The sequence below is a fragment of the Grus americana genome, chromosome Z (genome assembly GCF_028858705.1).
Source record: "Grus americana isolate bGruAme1 chromosome Z, bGruAme1.mat, whole genome shotgun sequence".
NCBI classification, from domain to species: domain Eukaryota; kingdom Metazoa; phylum Chordata; class Aves; order Gruiformes; family Gruidae; genus Grus; species Grus americana.
In genome coordinates, this window is record NC_072891.1 from 1532731 (window position 1) to 1542134 (window position 9404).

Below are 9404 nucleotides of genomic sequence, written 5' to 3' on the forward strand. Positions count from 1 at the left end.
CTGTTGGAGCGAGGCCAGAGGAGGCCACGGAGATGATGCGAGGGCTGGAGCACCTCTGCTATGGAGACCTCAGGCTGAGAGAGTTGGGGTTGTTCAGCCTGGAGAAGAGAAGGCTGCGGGGAGACCTTAGAGGCCCTTCCAGTCCCTGCAGGGGCTCCAGGAAAGCTGGAGAGGGGCTGGTGCCAAGGGCAGGGAGTGACAGGCCAAGGGGAATGGCCTGAAGCTGCAGGAGGGGAGATGGAGATGGGATGTGAGGCAGAAATCCTTCCCTGTGAGGGTGCTGAGGCCCTGGCACAGGGTGCCCAGAGAAGCTGTGGCTGCCCCTGGCTCCCTGGCAGTGGTCAAGGCCAGGTTGGATGGGGCTTTGGGCAACCTGGGCTAGTGGAGGGGGTCCCTGGCCATGGCAGGGGTGGCACTGGGTGGGCTGGGAGGTCCCTTCCAACCCAAACCTGTGACTCTATGATTCTAAATACCACTAATTACCTGCCTCCCCCAGGGCACGGCAGATGCTGATGGAGAAAACCTGCCCTGGAGGGAGCTGGCTTAGACGGTGGCTGTTGCCCAAGGGGTCCCAGGAGTCGATAAGCAGGAATATTTTAATTCCCAGAGGATGCACCCACGGCTGGGCGGGAGTAGTAGTGATGAGCTACTAGTAGTAGCGATGAGTAGTGGCTTTGTCCATAACGCTGCAGGGGGTTGCAGGGGATCCCCGTTGCCCAAAGCCTCCCCCGTAACTATCGTCACCTTCCAAAGAGTTGTGCACAATTTAAGCGGCTTCACAGCAATTTTTACCCCAACATACCTTTTACCTTCTAGTCTGGGAAGAATATCCAAGGCCAGGTCTCTCACGGGATTGCACAGAGCCGGGAGCGAGTATAGAAAACAATAACTTCAGTAAAGAAATTATGAAAACTAGAAGGAAATTAAATATTCTGAGTTTTTATTTTTTTTTTTTTTTTTTTTAAAAAAAAAGGAAGAAATACCAATTTCTGAATTCAATTCACCGACAAGGAAAGGCCAAACTCGCAGGGGTACAGGTTGAAGAGGATTTCGAGTTGTTACGTCCCCACAGCACCAGGGAAATCATTTTGATTTTACTGTATCCTGTCTACGCAAAATATTGTCTCATGAATTTTTAGTACCGAGTAGCACACTGTAATCCGAATTTTATCTAGCCATTAAATGAAGTCATATGGAAATCAATTCGCTGTGTTTAACACGGGTCTAAAGTATATTAGGAGAGTCGTAAATCCTCCGGTCTGTATATCCCAATACAGCCCTCCACTGGCAATTTGCTCAAAAAAAGAAATTATATATTGATGTTATAACACGGAGGCTCTTGCCAGGGACGTCTAGCTCACAGGCAAACCTTCTGCCAAGAAAAACGAGTAAGTGCTGATGGTTTTAAGGGGAATGTCTGAATTGATCTATCTTAATGCAGAAAGTGCTATTATTTATATATTGCCCCAACGAAATCAGAACACGTGTTGTGAATTAAAGAGCAAGATTAGCACGTGGATCCCACTGTGAATTCCCCGCCTTACCATGAGCTTTAGTCTTTAAAATAAGAAAAAAAAAAAAATCAATTTGCTGGCATTTCATACTAATCACTTCTAAATAATAAAATGGGATTTCCTTCAAGTGCACAACAGCAGTGTTCAAACCATAATATCCTTTGCATTTTTCTGGGATAAAATTCAATTATTTTTGATGATAGTGGAGAAGAAACACTTTCCCCCCCGACCTGAGACCTGACCTGGAGCCAGCGCCATGCCCCTGACCGCAGGACTCCCCTCCGGACAAACCCACGGCACGGCCGGCACGGCCACCGCGAACCTTCCCGTCCCCGAGCTCTGCCCCTCGGCTGTTGGCAGCGCTTCCGTCAAGAGGAAACTGCAAAAAAAAAAAAAAAAAAAAAAAAAATAGCCAGCCAAACTGATCTCCGAGGTGCAGCCCGGCTCGCTGCAGCGATCAGGGAAGGTCACGGGCAGTTTCTGCACCGGATTTCTTCAACGCGGCAGCCGAAACCTCGTAGCATCCCACGCGCGGCCGGGTACCGAACGCGTTGGCTGGGGAAACGGGGAGGTGCGCGGAGCCTGCGCTGCCCGCCGGGTTGGGGAGGGAAAGTCCTAGAGAAAAATCAGCTCCGCTCCTCGGAAAGCGGCTGTTCCCGTAAGGAGGACGGGAAACATCATCTCCCACCCGCTGTAGGTTTTCCCCGCCAGCTGCGCAGCAGATACAGGTTGTCTTTCTTCTTGCAACCCACCAGTGGGCCACGAAAAAACAAGGAGCAAGCGCAAAAGCGGCAGCGACCCGGACTCACGCCGGCGTCGCGTGCTGCTCCCAGCCGCTGCCCCGTCACTTCCACGCGGGACGAGCTGCACCAGCGTGGGACGTTCTCCCGGCACGCTTGCAGGAGCGCGGTGGCCGTGCAAAAAAAACTTGCGCCGGTTTCCTTGTAGCGGGACCATCACGACGCCAAAGGAACGTCATCGCGTCTGGATAAATCTTACGTGATCCGGCGTGGTCGCGCACGGCTTCGGCGCGCTCCTGGAGATGCACAGGTGGGTGCTGTGCTCAGCTCCGGCTCGTTTGCTGATGGGAAAAAAAAAAAACAACACCCCAAAAAAACACCAACCCCAAAACCTCAATGATTTTATTTATGGTGTTTGAAAGTCAGGGTTTGCCCGGGTGTTTGCATCGGAAACCGCGCTATTGTTGGTATTTATTGGTCTCCTGTTGCAAAGAGTTCAGCGGTCTCGTTAGGAAGCAGAAACAAATCTGTGGGATGCTGAAAGGACTCAGACTTGACCTACAGCCCCTGCTCTGAAGAATGTTTTGGCCAAACAACGCTTGAAATACCTGAAAATAATTCAAAAGCAGCTGCAAAAGGGAGGGAAACACCAAATTATGCTTATTTCTTCCAATCACCTTTCCCGTGGTCCTTGGTTTGCGGCGGCTCATCCATCCCCTGGACAGAACACCACCGCGAGCGCTACTCCAAGGTGCGTAGCTACGTTTCCACATCGGTTGAATTTTATCTTTGCGTGGATGGATCGGCCTGAAAGAAGGAGGAATTTCAGTGCCTCTATAACCCAGGGGGAGAAAATCCACAAAAGGAAAATTCTGCCCGAGAAACTGATACGTCGGTAAAGAATAAAATATTGTCGGGTCGCTTTCGGCAGGTAGAAAATTGGGTTTTACCTGCAGCAGGCTCACTCTCGGAAAATATAGGCCACGTCTACAAATTTTCTAGGTGGTTTTTTTATAATGGGCTTGAGCTGAAGGGTTTCGAATTGAAACGGTCCAATTAATTGGTACCTGGAGAGCCAGGCTCTTTCTCTCCTTTTATAACCTCACTCAGCCGCAGAGGCTTGATTTCTTTTCAGTAAAAAGACTCCAACTGACCTGATAACGATAATATTCTGGAAAATAAACTATTTCTGGGAAGAAATTTACTATTCCAACGTTTTCTCATTGATCCAAAGTGAACCCAAATCCCAAACTTTCAACTCGCCTACCGAAGAGCTGATTTTAATGCTCTTTTTAATTCTGGCACGTCGACGATATCTGCTCAGAGGATCAGCGTCTGCATCGAGGTTTTTATCGCATTTCCGCGCTGTTGCGAACCAGGGGGGGTTCCTGTCGCTGACTCATCCTTCCTGCTGCAGGCTGGAACAGCTGTTGAGAAGAAAAAGAGTAAAAATGGGGGTTTGGGTGTTTATTTTACCACCGGGAGCCCCCCTGAAATGCAGCGATGCTGCTGCCGGCTCAGCCCCTGCCAGGCATCTCGGTCACCCTCCGGGACGAGCAAAAGGTGATGGAGGTGGGAACAGAAGAGGAAAAAAATTCATGTTGGGGGGCTGAGGGGTGGGATATTCGCCAATGGATCAAAGGAATCGAGTGCTGGAGATGGGACATCCCAGGGGGGGATGGAGAAGAGCGGGCTCAGGTAGGGGACAGAGGTGAGGGCGGGGAGGAGCGGTGAAGAATTGCGAAGGGCAGAAAAGAAAATCAGACGGGAAACTGAAACGAGGCCCTCGGAAGTCAAGCCCAAATAAACAAAAGCACCGCGGTGTTCCCTGCTAAAAGGGGGTTTTGCCCAATTCTGTCTCTTGTGAAGCTGCGCTCCCAGTGACTGCTCTATTACGGCTACAAGGGACGGTGACAGACTTAGGGGACAGAGATTTTCCAGCAGAAAATTTCCATTTCCAGCAGAAAATTTCCATTCCTTGAGCTTTTATTATTATTATATTTAGAATATATTATTACAGGGTATTTGGTATTTTTCTCATGATGTTTTCTGGCGCCGGTACAGACATATCGCTGTGTTCCCAAAACTCAGGAGTACCGCTGTATCAAACCTGGAGTCCGAGCTTTGAGAAAAGGAAGAGGAGCAGTAAGCGACCTCCCTCCTCCCTCGCCCGGCAGCGCACGCCGATGCTGCCTTGTGCCCGACAGAGATGTCGTTCTCTGTAATTAAAGTCTACGAGAGGAAAAGAAGTTTCGGAGTGGGACGGACCTCCCCATCGCTGTGGGATCTCCCAGCATCTCCCACTTGGAGTGACCTCCCGCCAGAGCTGCTTTGGGGGTCACCCTTTCTTTTTTCCCATATTATAGCAAATTAATTTTTCTTTTTTTTTTTTTTTGCAACGTACCAATCACCTGCTCACTGCCAGCAGACACAGGCGACGGTCCAGCGAGCCAGAAAAGTACAAAATGGGCAAAGAAATAAAGTGCAATCGAAGCTGTAGGGATGGGGACCGGCAGGCACCGGTGCATTTAGAAGACACCCACCGAGGTTATCGTAAGCCACGGGAGAAGGTGAATTTGCCGCTTGTGAACCGTTGCGCAGGGTCCAGACCCCCCTTTACACCTCCACGTAACCCCGTCGCTGCTACTACCGCCCTGGGCAAACAGCTCTGCTTGTGCACTGCCAACTGTTCCCCTAGGAGAAAATAAACTCACTGTTTGCACTAAGGAGATCGTTATCGATTTGCGGGCAGGCGCTGCATCAAACTTCCATCTTCTCGAACAGAGCTTCCGCCGCAAGGTCCGTTTGGTGGAAGAAGACTTGAACATCCTCCTTCATCCAGAAACTTTCAACTGCAGCACATTTCTGAACTACTAAAGGTAGCTGGATTTAAAATATATATATATTTATAGTTGTATATACATTTATAATTTTATATATATACAAAATGTGTATGTATATACACACGTATTGCGGGAAACGCTCTGTTTCAGAGGTGTCCACTGCGATAAGCGCGGGTCAGCACGGCTGAAGAAGCTACAAAGAAATTAAAAGACTTCAGGCTGTCGGCAGGATAAGCAACATCAGCGCAAAGGAGGATGAGTTTATGAACACCTGGCGCTCCTGAGAAACACCATTTGGGTCGGTGTCACCTGCATCGACCCACCCATCTCTTCCGTAGATCTGCCGCCGAGCCCGGGGACGAGCCGCGCGCCACCTGCGCTCACCTTGAGCATCTCCCGTTTGCCCAGGTCAATGACAGCCCATAAACCCACAAAATACTTGGCAGGTACCTTTGAGGGTGCTGGGAAGTCCCCGACCGGGGGAATGGATAACCCTGGACTATAAATGGATGCCACCTCTATAATTAGCAATATTCTATAAACCGAGGTAAGCTATTTCCAGTGACGCAGCCCTCAAAAATTAACTCGGGTCCAACAAACCTTGGCTTGCCTTCAAAAGATCCGTCAGCTTCTGAGATGAGGCATTACGGTGCGGGCTCTTTGGGGTCAGGGCGTGGGCTGGAGTTTCCGTTTGGCTGTGTTTGCACTGGCAGAGAAAGATAAAGATTTCTCAACATTTCTAACCGGGCTGTGATCAAGAACATCGAATAAAATGCAGGAAATTTCCTTTTGTCCTTTGAGATCTATAAAACTCACCCAGGGTGTGACGGCTCGTTGTCGTGAAAAGGAAGGTGCGGGACTGAGCTGTACAAAACAGGTTTAATTATGAAATCATCCCGTATCGAGACCCCTCGAGATCCTACCAAGCTCTGAAATGGCTTTTTAGCTGGTGGGATCTCAACGGAAAACGTTGTAGGAGATGTTTGTGTGTGTGCACGTTCATAGAACATGACGCAGGCTCAGGAGAACAGCACGGTGCAGAAGAAGAGTGCAGGTTACTCCTCGTAATGGCAGTATTAGTAAGATGAGACTATTTAGCTGTTAGACATCAGAAAACAGACAAAAAGGGGGCTATGGCACAGCTACACAAATACAATACTGAACTCTGAGACTTAAGAATTAGTAAAAAAAAATTCAATAGACTTACGGGTTTTTTTAATTAGTTGGAGCATGGGGTTTTTGTTGCTTTGGGGGTTTTTTTAGCAGTTGCATTGCAATGGGTTCCTCTGTTTCACCTCCATCACATCGTGCTAAGAGCAACAAGGTGGGATCTTGGGAGGTTCCTCAAGCACTGGTGGGATCAACCCCTGGGGCCAAGATGTCCTCCCCGAGCAGCTTCCCAGACCACGCGCTGGCTGAAGAAGTCGCATCTCCCCGTTGGGCAGCTCCGCTAACGCCAGCAAAGCTCCTGCACAAGTGGAAAGGAGCGCTCCGCACGGACAGCGAGCCATGGCACCTGGCCACCTACGGTCAGGGGATTCAAGGAGCTTAAAAGCCTCCGACTAATCCCGTGCTAATCTCTCACCATCGGCAAATTCTTACAAATAATTGCCTGTATGAGGAAACTGGTCAAACTCCATCGGGGGTAAAGCCTCGCCAGGCTGTAAAACGTGGGTCTTTAAGGGCAACGCACGGTGCCAGGCCTGGAAAAGGATAAATCTTCCCAAGCAAAACCCGCCGCGGAGCGTTTTATGGGGTACGTGAACCCTCTGGTTTATGGCAGCTGGTTACAGAAACCCTGTTGCATCCTCTGCTATAAAACCTGCTTAGCGTGACATTGGTCACCTCCGGGGAATGGCTTGGCATGGAAAGGGGGCAGGAAAGGGGATTTCCCCGAAAAGGGAAGTGGGGCACAGCCTGGCTGCCAAACCAACAGCCCATCGGGACTCAGGCTGCCGGAGAAAACCTGTGACGGCTGGGTGTGACGGCACCTCGGGGGGGGGGCAGCGTGGAACATCGCAACCGCTGCTGAGGGGGAAATTAGGGGGAATCACAGAATCCACCCAAATCCAGGGCTGGCGCCCACCCTAGTGCAGTTATGCTTGACCAAATCCGGGACATCACAGGCAACAAGTGAATATCAGATGAAAAAACAAAGTTTGGTGAAGGGTTTGCATTTGGGGAACAGGAAAGGAGCTGGGTTGTGTTCACCATGTGAAGGGCAGCAGACAGCCCCGAAATACAGACGGGAATCAGCCTGAGGCTTCTCCCTGGCGACCCCAACACCAGCGGGGAACCAGCTTTGTCACCTCTGAGCAAATTTGAAGCTCCGCTCTCTCCCCCGGGATCACTCAGGGCTGGCAGCGGGTGATCACGCCAGGGTTTGTCACTTAGATCCATTACAAGACAACTTGCTCTGAACAAACTTCACTCGGATGCAGAGGGATGGTGGGTTGCTTGACTCTCCGGATTTAGCTTAAAAGATGTTTTGAATGGCTTTTAAAATTTCTGACCTCTCATCCCTCCTTCAACACGTGGCATTTCGTGAATTAATTTGGTATTGTAAGTGTCCCACACACCCTAGTACTGCTTCTGATTATAATTACCCGAAGATGCTGAGGTTCATTCCACATTCCCATTCTCTCAGTGACCAAAATAAGGGTCCTCCCTGGGATTTGGTCTTTTTGTTCTTCAGAAGCTTGGTCCTCACCTCTTTGGACAAAGTTCAGCACAGATGGCATTTCAAGCCCATCTCTCCCATGTCAATTCAAGAACTTCATGACTAGAAAACCTTTTGAAACAAAATCTGACTAATCATATTCTGGGTAAATAAGAAAAAGGCTTGGAAAAGATAAAGGAGACTTTAGAGGCAAGTCTCATCTTTTTATGAACCAGACCTTGCTACATCTTAGTCCTTTCATCTTGGGCCTGTAGTACTGGCAGGCAGAGAACTTCTAGTTAATTTACTAATCAAAGAGAACACAAAAGAGGAGAGTATATTTCATCACTCACTGAATATAGCACTCGTAGGTGCCAAACATTATCTGCAAAGCTGTAATATTAATGGCCTGCAATAATACCAGGAGTTGTAGGGCTGACAGCTGTCCAGTGCTTACAACATATAGCAACAACCACACATTGTCAGAGCTACTTTATAACCTCGTATCTCGGTAGCTCCTAGCACCTAACAACACATCTTACTCTTCTATTGCAAGTACAAGCAGCAGTTTCAGACCCTAAAAGCAGGACTAAATCAGAGGTGTCTGGCTCTTTATCTTTAGACAAGGTTCTGGGCTTAACATTAACGAGAGTCCGCCAGTTTAGGCAATTTAAGACAAAATGGGGATCTGCCCACTTGTTTGGATCCTGAATCCAAGGGGTAGGACAAGAAACATGATTCAGCACAGTATTAAATCCCTCTGTGGTCACCTGAAGACAGGCTTGATGCCAGCCCAAAGGTTGCACTGACTGACACCTAAAGAAGCTATGGTGAGAACAACTGTGTTATCAGTGTTAGTAAAAATTAGCAAAAGGTTAACGAGAATTAAAATCGGTGCATCTGTAAATGGATATTGAAGTCAGTCTGCCTGCATACACGCTTATAGCTAAGCGTACTCTGCTGGAGGATCTGCAATTAGTAGACTGAAATTTAATTAAAAAAAAAAAGTCTGAAACACACTAGCTAGTTAGTAAAAACCAAACAAAAATAAAGCATTCACAAACACGAGCCAGCTTTCAAAGCGCAAGGGCACGGTTGCAGCAGCTGCCGGGGCAGTAATCGCTTTCGGAAAGTGCATTTCACAGGCTGTTAACCTGATTGATTTGGACGTGCGAGGCAATGATCGTTTCATTACGGCATGATAAATGACAACAACGCGCTTCCCTTCGCCGTCCTTCCAGAAGGCATTCACCCTACTCGCAGAGTAAAGCGCGCGCACTAATCGCACCCTTCCGTGGCCTCGTAGGGTCTGAGGACTCCCAAAGATCAGATGGCAAAATACAAATTAGAAATTCCAGGCTTTTAACACTTTTATAATTAATGCAATCGCCCCCTTTTACTGACAGTCTGTTTCCTACTCTACACTGGCAATATTAACATCCACCCGTGTGAAGGGCCTGAATCCACCAAAATATGTTTTAAAGAGTAGTTCACAGTCAAATACAACATGGAATAAAAGCAAGAAGCCGAAAAAACCCAAAAGACACAACAGATAAATCAAACCTCTCCAACAGCAGGTTATGGGTCAAACCCAGCCCTAGGAGCACACAACTGAGAAGACAGGCACAGAGATATTTGGTGGGTGCCC